At 36.1% G+C, this 15,208-nt stretch overlaps 1 protein-coding gene across 1 annotated transcript in view; it reads right to left on the reverse strand.

Moving 5' to 3' along the window:
• Positions 1-15,208, reverse strand: part of GRM8 (glutamate metabotropic receptor 8) — a 938,300-nt gene that overhangs the window by 43,186 nt on the left and 879,906 nt on the right. The window lies entirely within an intron of this gene.

The following is a 15,208-nucleotide window of genomic DNA, read 5'->3' on the forward strand; positions in this document are numbered from 1 at the left end:
ATATAATAATATATTATATAATATATTATTATATATAATATGATATATAATATATTATTATATATTATTATATATATCATATATTATATATTATATAATATATAATAATATAATATATAATATATAATATATAATATATATATAATAATATATATAATTATAAAATAAAATCCTTCCTTTCTTTCCTTCCCCTTCCTTCCTTCCTTCGTCATGATGCATTAAGGAGATTTTATGATCTATTGAAAGGCTGACAAAAATCACTTATGCGTCCCTAACCAAAATTTGAAAAACAACATTTATCTGGTCTAGAGTACATATAAACGTGTTATCTGTTAATCCAATTTTCATATTTCCTAAACACTTATAACTAAACTTGAGCATCAGTCACTACAATGTTTATCACAGGTACTATATATATAACTAAAATAAAATTTCATAAAACGTACCCTTAGTATTCACTATTCTCTCCCTCCCTCCCTCCGTCCCTCCCTTCCTCCCTTCCTCCCTCCCTCCTTCCCTTCCTCCCTTCCTCCTGTCCTCTTTTCCTCCCTTCCTCCCTTCCTTCCTTTGCTGGTCATGAGACATTAAAGAGATTTTATGATCTACCGAAGGGCTGACAAAAACCACTAATGCATCCCTATCCAAAATTTGAAAAACAAAATTTATCTGGTCTAGAGCGTAAATAAACATGTTATCTGTTAATCAAATTTCTGTATTTCCAAAACCCTTATAACCAGACTTCAGCATCAGTCACTACAATGTTTATCACAGGTACTTTTGGAAAAGTGCTTTGCTTCAATAATAATTACCCTATCAGAAGGCCTCAATTTATAAAGCATTTAGTTACTTAGTGCTTATGACGTAAATGTCACAGTTCAAGTACTTGATGGAGAAAAATATTAAATGAAGTGCACTTGTTTTGAAGATAATTTCATTTAACATTTCCAAAGCAGGGCATAATTAAGTTACTCTGTCATACAAAATGATGGAGGCTTTAAATAAGTAACAGCTGGTTACCCCAGTGATGGAGCAACTGCAGGGCAGCCTTTAGCAAGGACAGCTGTGCAAACTCAGCCCACGTGGTACGCAAATAGACTTACATTATGACTAAGGAAATAGCCGAAATGGAATGACATCTAGAAAAGCAAAAAAACAAACAAGACTGGGATCCCTTAGCATGCATTTCAATAGCATTAAGATATAGAAATATTAATAAGAAGTGCTCATCTATCATTTCTGTAGTCAAATGTGTTTCTCACGTCTAGATGAATTTAAAGTTAGTCATTGCAGGGCAATGAGCACATTTGTAAGAAAGTACCCTCATTTTTAAATGTAACTACTACTTAAATTACTTTACTTACTACTACTTTTACTTACTACTACTTTACTCCAAGCAAGAAATTAAATTCAATTTATTCATATTTTAATATTAGTACAGTGATTTTTTTTAAAGTTATGCTAAATTTTTATTCCAAAAGTTTTTGTTTCTTTAAAACCTCTTGCACGGAAATCAAATTTGTAACAGTGACCTTAAAATGTGAGAGCTGGCCTTCATAAAACAAATGCACTATTAAAAATATTAAATGACTGACCTCACTTTTGGACAGCTGGGTAAGGCTGTGCTAGCCTGGATCTATTGTTAAATTTTTTTTTTTTTTTTTAACTTTTTATTGTCACTCGATCTGCGTGTAAACAAGGAGGAAAAAGTGAGTCTGACTTATGTACTTGATTTTGTTTGTTTACCAGAATTTTGCTTAAGTCATACTATGGACCTTTCTGACTTGAAATCATTTTCAAGGTAGTTATCAGACTAACTCTCCTAACTAGTATTTGTATTAATTATTTTTAAGCAAGCATTTATTATCATTGATTATGCAAGCATTATTGAGCAAGCAAATGCAAATGCAATAAGCATTTTTAAGCATTAACTATGTGTTAAGCACAAGGTCTCTGTCCTGAAGAAGCTTACTAGCCACTAGAGAAAATGGACACAGTATCAAGAAATGTCATAATAATATGCGGTAACACATGACCCAGATTTGGAGTTCAGCTACAGTTTCCCAAGGGAAATGAGCATAATCAAGGTCTTAATAGACAAATCATACATAGGCAGCAAAAAAAAAAAAAAAAAAAAAAAAAAAGGCACGAAAGGCTTTCCAGGAGAGGGAAATAACACAAGCTAAGGCATGAGGGCACCGAATAGCACAGTGGGGTGTGTCCTCGATCCCCATAAGTAATTGCAATATGTGAAATGATGAGTGGTGTCTGGGGATGAAAGCTAGAGGATCTTCATACGGGCCTTTATTGAAGTGTTAAGGAATGCTAAAGAGCTTGGCTTTTGAAGGGATTTAAAGAAGAATTAAACTCAGACTTCTCTATTATAGTATAGACACTGGGTACAAGGGAGACAAAATTGAAGACTCAAAAACTTCAGTGGTTGCCCTTCTGCCAAATTAGCAGTTGTTAACCTTTTTGGCCTGAGAACCAAAACTGCAATCCTAAGCTCCTCACATGATTGAATGGACCCTCCCTTGGCCAAAGGGACCCCAGAGAAACCTTAAAAAACTGAGTTCCTGGCCAAGACAGAATGGGGACATGCCTCATTATACTCCCTCCTTTTTGCAGTTTAAACACAACTGACCAGCATTAATGATAAACTAGAGATGATAACCAACAGAGCAAACTCTTTTCATGGCAATAAGATAACACATTATAAACATGACCTAAGGCCATGCCAGGCAAGCATTAAGTCACATACCTCTACACTTGAAGAATAAACTCTGTTATAACTGCCACAAGGTTTTTCTTTTTCTAGTAGGTAAACAAGCCCTGGCCTCTAGATAAGCAATATAATTGCAGCTCATTCATCAGACACTGACCAATTGAACCCCCTGTCCAACAAACCATAGCTACATAGCTCTGATTGACTAAGAGACTAATTTCAGTAACTTTATCATGGTAAGAGACCACCAACCACTGGGCTCAGTCTGGCCTGTTCTCCGAGGCTGCACATTTGAATGCCTTCATGTTCCTGCCTCTCCTTTTGACATATAGGACCTAATTGTAATGCATTTAAATGTTGTCTCCACTCCAAAGTGAACATGGGACACATGTAACATACATGTTTGTTCAGTATCCATGTGTCAGGACTCCCTTTGTGAATATCCATAAGACCTCCTCAAACCTGTTGAATATGTTTACTTGGCCAACCTTGTCATCATATATCCCTGTTCCACTCTCCCCTCCCTCAAAGTGCCTGCTGGTTTCGCCTGCAGGTTACACTTCCCAGCCTGTCAGAATCGCCATCTTGAAGGCTGTAACCATTCGTACGCTACATATATAGATCTCATGATTTTTAAAAATCTTGATAGGGCTCATGACCCCTTTAAAATCTTACAAAATATCGAGGATACCTCAGTGCTTTGTTTTTTTGTGGATTACGTCTGTTGATATTTACCATATTTGAAATTAAAACTGAGAAATATTTAAACAACTATGTATTTATTTATAATAACAAAGGTAAGCCCATTATATGTTTAACAAGGAACACATTTTATGAAAATTAAAACTCAATGCTGGTTATGACCCAATAAAGAGAACTTATGATTTACTGAAGGGCTTACAAAGATTACTAACGTGTCCCTATGCAAAATTGGAAAAACAAAATTTGACTAGTTCAGAGTAGTACAGATAACTACAATGTGTTAGCTGTTAATCAAATGTTCATATTTCCAAAACACTTATAACCAGACTTGAGCATCAGTCACCACAATTTTTATCACAGGTACTACAGAGTAGTGCTCTGTTTCAACAGTAATTACCATATCAATTTATCAACCTCAAATTATAAAGCACTTAAGTTACTTAGTGTGCATACTTAGTGTTCTTTTCAAAGCAAAGTGTTACTGAGGAGTGGCTTCTTTTTTTACATTTTTGCAAATATCTTTAGTTAGTGGCTTAATAGAAGAAACTAGATTCTCATGTTTTCTTCTAGATTCAATCTATAAGTTGTTTTGGTAAAGGTATATAATGAAAACCCCACTGCAGACACGCAATATGTTTGAAAAATTGCGACGTATTTTAATTTTTCTAAGAGATGGGGTCTGCAATGTTGTCTAGGCTAGATTCAAACTCCTGGGCTCAAGCGGTCCCCCTTCTCAACCTCCCAAGTAGCAGGGACTACAGGCATGTGCCACCACACGAGATAGAAGTAATATTTTAATAACTTTTTCTGATGATTATAGATTTATTTATTTTGGTACTACCCTGTTACTTGACTGGGGTAGTTTCTGGAAGGTTAATGGCAGTGTAGAAGCCAAAACAATGTCAATGAACTTTCCATATACTATTATATTAAAATCCATTGGTCAATTTTGCACTTTAAATGGATCTTTCATCTATGCATCTACTTTTTTCATGATGATTTCCTAATATCATACATTTCTCATCTGCTAAACATTGGTACACTGAGCTGACAGATTTTACTATAGAATATAAAAAATACACTTGTTAATATCGTCACCAATCTCACCAAAAAAGTATTTAAGAACGGAAATGCTATCAAGCTCATGGTGATGGAATACATTTTCCAAAATTCTACTTTTTGCTTGAAAGCTCAGATTTTATCATTGGCAACAAATACTGTCAGTTTGTTTCTTTGAAGTGACAAGCTTACTCCACTCATTTTCAAGGAAATACCCACCATATGTCCAAGTTTGAATAAACATAATTATCTGTCAGTCATTCCTTCAACTAAAAATGGCATTCCATGAAAAAAGCAACTAGATCAGCTTTCAACCTAACCTCGTAAGAGCTTTTCCTTGAAGCAACCATCATACTTTAAGGATGAGAAGTTCTTCTTTCTCATCACGTAGAAACCTGGTAAATTGAGATTTAACAAACTTAATAATTTTCCTTGCTTTATCAATAGCATTCAACTACAACTGGACAGAAAAAAAAAACAGGAAGTTCATGGTAGTGAAGAACAGAATGACTAATAACTTTTTGGTGGCAGTGCCAACATTCATATTAACACACTAGTAATTTTGCCCACCAGTACTTTTGTACCAGCAGTGTAGATGTCAACTCAGTGACAAAGACAAATGATGGTTTAGTATTATTATGAAAATAGGGTTTACCGTTCTTCACAGTCCCTGAAAATGTCTTTGGGTATCCTGGACGTTTTCAGATCACACTCAGGAAAATGTTATGCTAAAAGCCTCAAGTCTAAATTCTTATGCCTACATCCATCCATAATCTTGTTCCACTCTATTGATAACCTTGAGTAAAACAGATTTTTTCACTTTTGTAAAACACACCTTTTTCCCCCCTCATCTTCTAATTTCACATTCTTCCCAATATTTACAATATATAAAACATTCAATCTTCCAGGAGCCAGTCCAATTCATCTCCATTCCAGATCTCTGAACTATTTTCTATATTATTGGATATGTACTCACTTATATGCTATTTATGATTTTTCTTTGGGAATTAGAATTATCTTCCAAACTAGATTGTCAGACTTCCAAAGGTGAATATTTTTAGTTCTTCTGACTTTGCTATAGTATTCTGCACCGTTATGCATATGATAATGATGACAATATCTTGAATTTTATAAATCTTAATATTTTTAGTGTAGGTCACAAATACACATGTGCCCCTATTGTATTTGTAGGGAAAACATTTAATATTATAAATTATTTTATCATGTCTTCTACTTTGGGTAACTAATATATATCAAATATATACTTAATATATTATAGAATATCAGTTTATAAAGCAGTGTACAATTTCAAGCATACAAATATTATGATAATGCAGCCATATATAGTGGAAAAAGCCTAGGCTAGGAAATAGAAGATCTAAATTTAACTGTCCACATAGTATAGACTTAAAGAAGCATATGGATTTAGAGAAGCCACAAAACATATTTGAGTTCCAGTGTCTGCAACAGTGAAATGCTTATCCCCGTTCTGATATTTAAATGAAGTATTTTATGAGAAAGTTTTTTTGAAACAATGTAGTAATCAAATGCAATCTTTTGGCGTAGCTATTACCCTGAGTCCTGCACATTAATTGCAAATCAATATCAGCTATAACATAACTAGATGCACACCATGACAATTAGAAGAACTAAAGACACACAATGGAGACATCTTTGAGAATTAAATCCAAGTACCTTGAGGCATGCAGTACTTGTCATAGAGGATGATTTGAATATTGGCAAAGTACTATGTGTGCACACATTTCATATATAATCCACATAAAGCAAAGAGGCCTTATTACCCAGTATTAGTAGTCTAACTCTGAAAGCTGTAAAGAAAAACAAGACTTTGAAGACGTATTACAGATTTATACAGGATACCACAAAGAAAGATCTTGTAAAAAATCTTCAGACTTTTCTTTTTCCCTTTAAGGTTTTACCCTCATCCACAGCAACCTTCATTTCTCTGAAAGTTATGTGTCATAATTACTTTTATGTGTCAACTTAACTAGACTTAACGGATGCCCAGATAGCTGGTAAAACATTATTCTTGGTGTGTGAGTGAGTTTGTTTCCTGAAGAGATGAGCAAGCAAAGCAGTAGACAGAATAAGGAAGATCTGTCTTCACCAACATGGGTGGGCAGTAACCAATCCAGTGAGGGCCCAAATAGAACCAAGAGGCAAAGGAAGAACAAATTCCTCCCCTTCCCCCTCCCCCCCAGAGCCAGGACATCAGAGTTCCTGGTTCTTGGGCCTTTAAACTCTGAGACCAGTTACTCCCAACCCGCCTGTAGTTTTCAGGCCTTCAGCCTCAAACTGGGAGTGACACCATTGCCCACTGGCTTTCCTGGTTCTCAAGCTTGCAGAGAGCAGATGGTGAGACTTCTCAGTTTCCATAACTGCATGAGCCAATTCCCATACTAAATCTCCTCTTACATATCTATATCTGTGGCCTACTGGTTCTGTTTCTGTGGAGAATTCTGGCTAATACATTACCCTTACCAACATGTTGTGTCTTGTTTATTTCATCTTTCTCCTCTTATCCAAGTTCCTTAATATGACCACCTCTTCATTTCAGCCAAGCCCTTGGTAAGGGCACATTCCCTGCATGCTGACAACTGCTGTTCTCTTAAAAATGGTAGCACATTCTGCTGAATAAAGTCTTCCACCTTGTTTATAAAATCTTGAAGCCTTAACAGTGGAAAGACTAGCCTTAGAGAGCTTTGGCAATCAATAATCACAGCATCTTGACAAAAAAGGGTATTAATAAGCATGTGCCATTTCTTTTAAAATCAGGTTAGAATAGATCCTTAGAGAACAAGAACTATGCCAATGGACAAACGTTCCAGCCTCCTATTATTCAGATGGATATATAGAGGAGGTGGTCTCCATGTTTCAGAGGTCTTAGGAGAGTGGAGGCCCCATGGACTCTAGACACACCCTTACACACTTCTGCTGCCTCCCCTGTTTCAGTCACAATGTTTCCTCACAGATTCTTCCTCCCAAACAAACTGCCTGCATGCATGTCTATGTCTCAGACTTCTGCTTTCAGGAAAACTCAGACAATCACTGTCTTTTTTTTTTATTATTATACTTTAAGTTTTAGGGTACATGTGCACAATGTGCAGGTTAGTTACATATGTATACATGTGCCATGCTGGTGTGCTGCACCCATTAACTCGCCATTTAGCATTAGGTGTATCTCCTAATGCTATCCCTCCCCCTTCCCCCCACCCCACAACAGTCCCCAGAGTATGATGTTCCCCTTCCTGTGTCCATGTGTTCTCATTGTTCAATTCCCATCTATGAGTGAGAACATGCGGTGTTTGGTTTTTTGTCCTTGGAACCAACCCAAATGTTCAACGATGATAGACTGGATTAAGAAAATGTAGCACATATACACCATGGAATACTATGCAGCCATAAAAAATGATGAGTTAATGTCCTTTGTAGGGACATGGATGAAATTGGAAATCATCAATCACCGTCTTTTATGCAGCTTACACTACATTGTAGACTTTTCATAGAGGTGATCTCTAATTCTAGAATAATCCCAGTAGCCTCCCATTTTAAAAATTAGAAAAGGTAACTTAAAGAGGTTAAGTAATATGTCCAAGGCATAGCAAATTTTTTACAGAATCCTAAATGTGAGTATATTTTCGAACCATTCAACTCCAAAGTTATATTCTTTCTCCTTCTATGGTAATTTTGTCAATAATTTTCAACATGAATGGAAAACCTTCTATATGATGTACCATTGGAAAGAATGTTTCAAATGATTAGTGAAGTTTGTTGAATCTCTAATTACCCTATCCACCGTGATGTCTGAGGTTGAATGTTTCCAACCAAACTGACTTTTCTTGAAATTTCAAAAATAAGCACTGTTCTACAAGCATTACTAGCATCTTATGGGTTTCATGAAGTTATATACTATTTCACAGAAACATGATTTTCCTCTCCATGGGCCCTAGACAATTTTCTCAATGTAGCCCATCTTCTTTTATTTTAATGAAACTTAATCCAGGACTATTACAAATGTTCAAAAACAAAAACGTTTTAAAATAGTGTGTCTATCATCTTCATTTTACAGGGAACTACAATGAAATGGATATTGTTTTTGTCATTTACATTTTCATAAAAACTTTAAGTTCTTTTTCAAAGAACTTCAGTTTAAGAAAAAGATTATTCACAAATTGACAGTGCTTGCATTTTATAAGTATGCAAATGTAAATGTACAGAACTTAACAACTTTTACAAATTTTCATACCATTAGAAGTAATGGGGCCTCATAGAAACAACAATGAATGGGAAATGAAGACCATGCGAATTCTCCTGATTATTTTCTTATAGCTTCTGTGAACTTTTAGCCAATTTATTTTATCTTTCTTAGCCACAGGTGTCATGTTTGTAAAACCATGTTAACAATAGGAAGGGCTGTTGAAAGAATAAATGAGATAATAGTTGGAAATAACTTTAGCAATATAAGAAAATAATGAATCTGTGGGTGTGGAAAGGATCTCACTGTTTCCTGTCTAGCCTTCAATAAATTTCAGAATATTTTAATCATTCATACAGATCATATATATTTCCACAAGACCTGTTTCCTCATTTATTTGTTTGAATCAGTATCTAAATAGGAAAGTGGACTTCAGAGAAGAAGAATAAAAAAGCCATTCCTTCTTTCATTGCATAGTATCAATTATGCTCAATTTCCACAAGCCTTAAAAATTCAATGATTACATAATTAACATTTCTGAATAACTTTTATTTTGCTTTAAGACAGGGTCTCAGTCTGTCACCTAGGCTGGAGTATGGTGGTACGATCTCAGCTTACTGCAACCTCCTGGGCTCAAATGATCCTCCTGCTTTAGCCTCCCAAGTAGCTGGGACTATAGGCATGCACCACCATGCCTGGTTAATTTTTGTATTTTTTTAGAGATGGGGTTTCACCACGTTGCTCAGGCTGGTCTCAAACTCCTGGACTCAAGTGATTCACCTGCCTCAGCCTCACAAATTGCTGGGATTACAGGTGTGAGCCACTGCACCTGGCCTATAAGGAACTGTTTATGTGCTAGGAACTGTACTAAGAACTTTACATTATCCTAATTTAATCCCAACACAATCAATGAGTATAGTGTTACTTTTCACACTGTATACAGGAAGAACTTTAAGATAGAAAGGAAATTACTGACTTGCACAAGGGCATGGTCACAGGGCGATTGTTAAAGCTGGTCTCCATCTCAGGTTTTCTGTCTCTGAAGCTTTGTTCCCACTAATTCACCTCAAGCCAGTTCTTTATTAATATAGTTGGGTCACAGTAACTATCTGGTAACATTTAACTAAATAGAATTGTTTTCATAAAAATTAAGATGCAACCCATATTTTTAACTTAGGTATTTTTATTATATTGGAATCACTGAGCTAATAGATAAAGATGTAAATAGCTTTATAGATAGGTATTCTTTATATATAGATTTCAAAATTAAGTAATTCTGTCAGGTGGACCTCTTTTCCTTGGCAGAGCTGATAGACAATCCAAATGGTAACATAAGCAGAAATCACAAGTGGACACATGATATATGCATTTGAATATTGCCTGGAAAGCCTCTCCAAGTCCATTAAATTATTTTTCCTTGGGTGAATGTAAAACATATCAGTATGGGCACCAGCACATGTGCGGAGGGAAGAAAGCATTGGGAAGGTTTGTTTGTGTATTGATTTTGTTGGATAAAGTTGTTGAGAATTTTTGTTTGTTGAGCTTTGTTTGTTTTTATTAGAGAACAGAGTGGATAAAACATTTTCATCTAGTAAAATTGCTCCACTAAGAAATCCCTTTCCTTTTTTATGGTTAATAATCTTAATTGATCTTAATCTATTCAAGGTGGAAAATAGAGGGTAGAAAGCATCCAGCTTTAAGAAAGCAGGGCTATGTTACAAAATGCAACAGCAGGACTAACAGCAGGAGAGACTGGGGGCACTGTCCAGATACAGAGCACAGAGTATCTCACACGTGGTGAGAGAGGGCAGAGTTAGAGCGAAGAAGCAGAGCAGAGGACAGTGACCATGAGGCTTAGGAGGTTCTGGCTCAAAGAAATTGAGTGAAGTCTCTCTCAGACAGAGAAGAGAGTAGCATGTACCAAAAGATTAACAGGGATGTGCTAATGGAGCAATGCTCATCTTTCCCTGAAGAACAGATTTTAGCACAAGACGGGACTGAGCTGTTGAAAATTCTATGGCAACCACTATGTGAGAAGAAAATGAGTAGCTGTGTGCAATAGCACAGGTCTACAGCTGTGCTACCTTTGACTAAGGCAGCCTCCCTAAGTAGAACATCTGAAGCTTTGCTCCATCAGTGACTAGCTCTGTGACCCTGACGGAGTCCCTGACCTCTATCAGGGTGCTTTCTCATTTTCTAAGTTGGAATAATAATGGCTACCCTAGAGTTTTCAACTACCAACTCTATATGCAGTTCTCCCTAATCTGTCTTTTACCCAGACATCTATCTATACGGTTCCCTCTGGAAGGGGGAGTAATTTATCTGATCAGTAAGATTAGACAAAGGCACTAGGAATGCATAACTCAGCCCTTCCCAGTTTCTGTTTTTGGGATCAGCTGGCTGTAGAAGGCTGTCATGAGGAGCAGCTTCCCTGGCATGACTGGCAGGGGAAGTCACAGCTCTGCAGAGCTGCTTCCTCTCTCTGATAATGAGTCTCAAGAATCACACTCATGGCCACTGGGGAAGCATGGGGTATTAGGAAGCCAAAGTTCAGCTCTAATCCAAGCTCTACTTTCCATCACATATTTACCAGTAATGAAGATGACCATTTTCTCATTCATTTATACCTCCATATTAATTGGGCAATTGGTTTAGAGTCTATAGGGAGACAGCAGCATGATTTTAATTCTCATACACTAACAACTCTTCTGATGCCAGTAGTGTAAACTGTCACCATTTTTTAAAGTTGCAATATCACCATTAGTTCAAATAGATGGACACACTACTTACTATTAAACAAAAACATCATTTCAAACAATCTTAGGGAATGTCTGCAAACCACACACAGCTTGTCAGTCATACACTTAATTCTAATGATTTTCAGGTAGCTTTAGTAGCCCTATCATCTATCACATGATAAAGATATCCAAAAGTTCAAGTCTTGATGTTAATCATTTATATTTTTATCTCTTTAAATAAACAAAAACAGTAAAATATAAGCCCAGAGAAGAAGCATAGTAATTGATTGTAAGCACTTAGAAAATGCTTGAGGAAGACAGGTAAATCTTTGATACTCTACTTATTTTCTTTTTATTTCAAAGAGCTCCTAGTACATTTCTGCATACATTACACACACACACACAAAGACAGAAAATAACAAAACACTTCAAGTCTTCAAAAATAGAATTGTACATTTGAATGCCATAGCCACTGCCACTGTTAAAAATGCAGAATTTCAAATTGCACTTTTCTTGAAAATACATTGATACTCTGCTGGCTTCGTTTACTAAAATCACAAAATACAACGTTTAAGAGTGTACAAAATACATTCCCTTTGAAGAAAACTGAACATTGGAAAATACTACATACTTGGTTAAAATAGATGACTGCTCGTGAATATGTTCAATTAAGTTCACAGCAAAATAATTTCCTAAGATCACTTATTAATGGACTTTGTAATACCAAAAACATTAAATTAAAAATCAATTAAACAAATAAAATGCAACCCTTACATATTAAATAACTGTTTAATCTTTCAAGTGGATATGACCTATTAATAATACAAGCATTTGCAAACTGTGCAACAGTGCTGGTACAGAGCCAGGTCCAAGACTAAGAGGTCAGGAAAAAAGTAAGAATATGACAGTCCCATGGCATGAAGTTAGGCATCTGAAAACGTGTGTGCTCCAAAACAGAGGTCAGTTAATGGAAAATTTTAGAAGAAAAAGTTGGGTTGGAGCCAGCACAGCAAGCTGAAATCTGCTCTTACCTAACTGGCAAAGTCAGACCAGAAATAAAAGCAAGAATAAGAAAGACACAAATATTTTAGAACAAAATGAGGTAAGTAGACTAAAATCCATTAATTGGGGGATGCTACTGAGAAGACTGCCATGATGACAGTGCAGCAATCAGAAAAGATGTGGCACGTCCAGAAGGATTGCAAGGCCTTGATCATTTTTATTCTAAGTTTGATATTGAGCTGAACTTGGAGTAGAAACCAACTACTCAGGAACTTAAATGTAGAATTCTAATTGGGATTTCCAGTTTGGGTAAGGGGGTATACGAATACACAGTGCCTGCTGAGTAACAAGTTTTAAATTATTATTTTTCATCTGGTCCTTATCATTAGGGGTACCAAAAGTTTTGTTTGTAAAGACAGCAACTATCTGGTTAAATTCTTATACTGAGAACTAATGTGTAAAGATCAGCTCAGCCTACTCATGTGACAATTGTTAATGAATCCATTAACTCATATCTTTCTGCTTCTTAAGCACATATTTAAATATGCATAAATGTGTGTGTGTTTGGGTAATGATAAAAACTCATTGGCAAGGTGGCTAACGAGAATATCCAATCTCACCAGGCATACATGCATGCTGATAAAATTATTTGTACAATAACTGTTGGTAGATTCAAACAACTACTTCAGAGTAAAAGCTCAAAGCCAAATACTTCAAAACTGAAGGGACTGAATTCAGTGGTCTTCTAACTGGATTCCACAGGGCTCCAGAGTCCTGAGCTACTTGGTGAATGTTAGGGTCGGGGTAGTAAATAGGACTCTGACCCTCTGAGCTCTGTTTCTTCTATTTTACACTTAGAGTTTCAGAGAGATTTTATTTTGGAAATAATTTTTGCTACTAAAAACAAAAGGAATGCAGAAAGGAAAGGATAGAGAGGGAGGAAGGAAGGAAGAAAGGGAGAGAGGGTGGAAGGAAGGATGGATATATGGAAGAAAGGAAGGAAGGTTGGAGGGAAGGAAAGAAGGAAAGGGAAGAAATGAAAGAGAGTCTGCAGATTTTATAGATTAGATAAATGAGGTCTACATACATTAAGTGACATTTCACACATTCCTGACACAGGTAGATCTAAAACTCAGTCTTCCTTATTCTTCTACGACAAGAAGTATTGATGGCTCCATTTGTGCTTTTAGAAGAGAAGTTCTCAGATTTTTTGAGCCAAACGTGTCAATAGTTCCACTACTGTGAAACCAAGACACATCTGTCACTTCCACTTAGATGCTAACAGACTTTTCTGAATGAGGAAATGTTCATTGGAACCATGTTTTTTGCCACTGTTTTTTACTATAATATCTAATTTGTCAACCTCTCCCTCTGAAGGTAAAATCATCCAGAGGTCAGTTGCACTTAAACGATATGATTATCACTCAATAACTCGGTGGCTTTGGACAAGTTCTTCCCTGTCTAATCAGTTGCACAACTAGTAGGATGGTTGTAGGAGAAATTGGGGTGATGTAGTTAAATCACTTGAGCGTTTCTCAATTGATTTCTCATATTGTTCCTCACAAAAAAAGCCTTTTTAGACATTATTTCCTAATCTCCCCCCCACAGGTGAAATTTAAACAGCATACATGCACTGTATACCTCTTTATGTACTGAATTCATATCTGTGCTTTATTCATAAAAAGAGAATGAGTTTTGGATTTTTTTTTTTTTTGCGCTGCTGCTGTGCAAACAACCAATTTTAATCCCTTTGGGGGCAATAATGTTATCATTGAGAAGGTGTGAAATAGGCTAATTATTTAATACCACACACAAATAGCAAGGGTTGGGCATAGTGATTATGAGCCAATTTCAGCATGTGGATAGAATGCAGAGTAGCAGAGAGCCAACATCCCTCCAAAATAAAAGATGTAGCAGATTATAGAAAGATGATGGGGGCACACAGGAGAAATACTACTAATTAGTACAGTAATGTGTACTGTATTATGCTTTCAACTTTACATTTGCCAATTCATTCATTTTCTTAAAAGCCTTAAAAACTATTTAAATACAAGGAAACTTGGGAACAAAAAACAGTGGATGGAGGGCCATCCTTCAAACCTGGGTATGTCTGTCTCCAAAACTCAGGGTCTTTTCATTAGCACTCTGACATCTAACTTGGCATTTTAAGCTGCAACTGCCTGAAGTTACTAATTTCTAAAGAGGGATTCACTGGCTAGTCTTGTCAAATGACTGGCTGTGTATGTAGACATATTCGAAATAATATTAGACAGTCCCAGTTGTAACTGCCCTGCCTGGACATTCTCCTTGGCCTGTTGATGTCCTTGCCCCATTTCTGTCATTATAACAACCCAATAATTGGTTTAACCTCTTAAAATTATTCTAGATGGAAAGGTTTTTATCCCCTATGAATACACTACCATCTTTCTGTAAATGGTAAATGTAAAACTTAACGGCTGCATTGCAACTTTGGGTTAAACCCGTACGTACTGATGTATAAATGTGAGTCTTAAATGATAGGCAGTAGTAACCTATGATGTTGAGAGAGCCCTATTATAAAACGGAGAGAGAAATGGGCATCAGTAGATCAGCCATGAAAGACAAGCATTAAAGGGCATTTGTCAGTAGAGTGTAGGTGGGGACCTCTTGCTTCTTGAATGGAACATAAAGTGCAAGGGAATAATTGGAGTGCAACAGAAATATATTTTTAGATGAGGGCTAGAAAATCAAGCCTAAGACAAAGAAATCCCTTGACCCTGAAATATCTCC

The sequence above is a fragment of the Pongo pygmaeus genome, chromosome 6, assembly GCF_028885625.2.
Source record: "Pongo pygmaeus isolate AG05252 chromosome 6, NHGRI_mPonPyg2-v2.0_pri, whole genome shotgun sequence".
Lineage (NCBI taxonomy): Eukaryota > Metazoa > Chordata > Mammalia > Primates > Hominidae > Pongo > Pongo pygmaeus.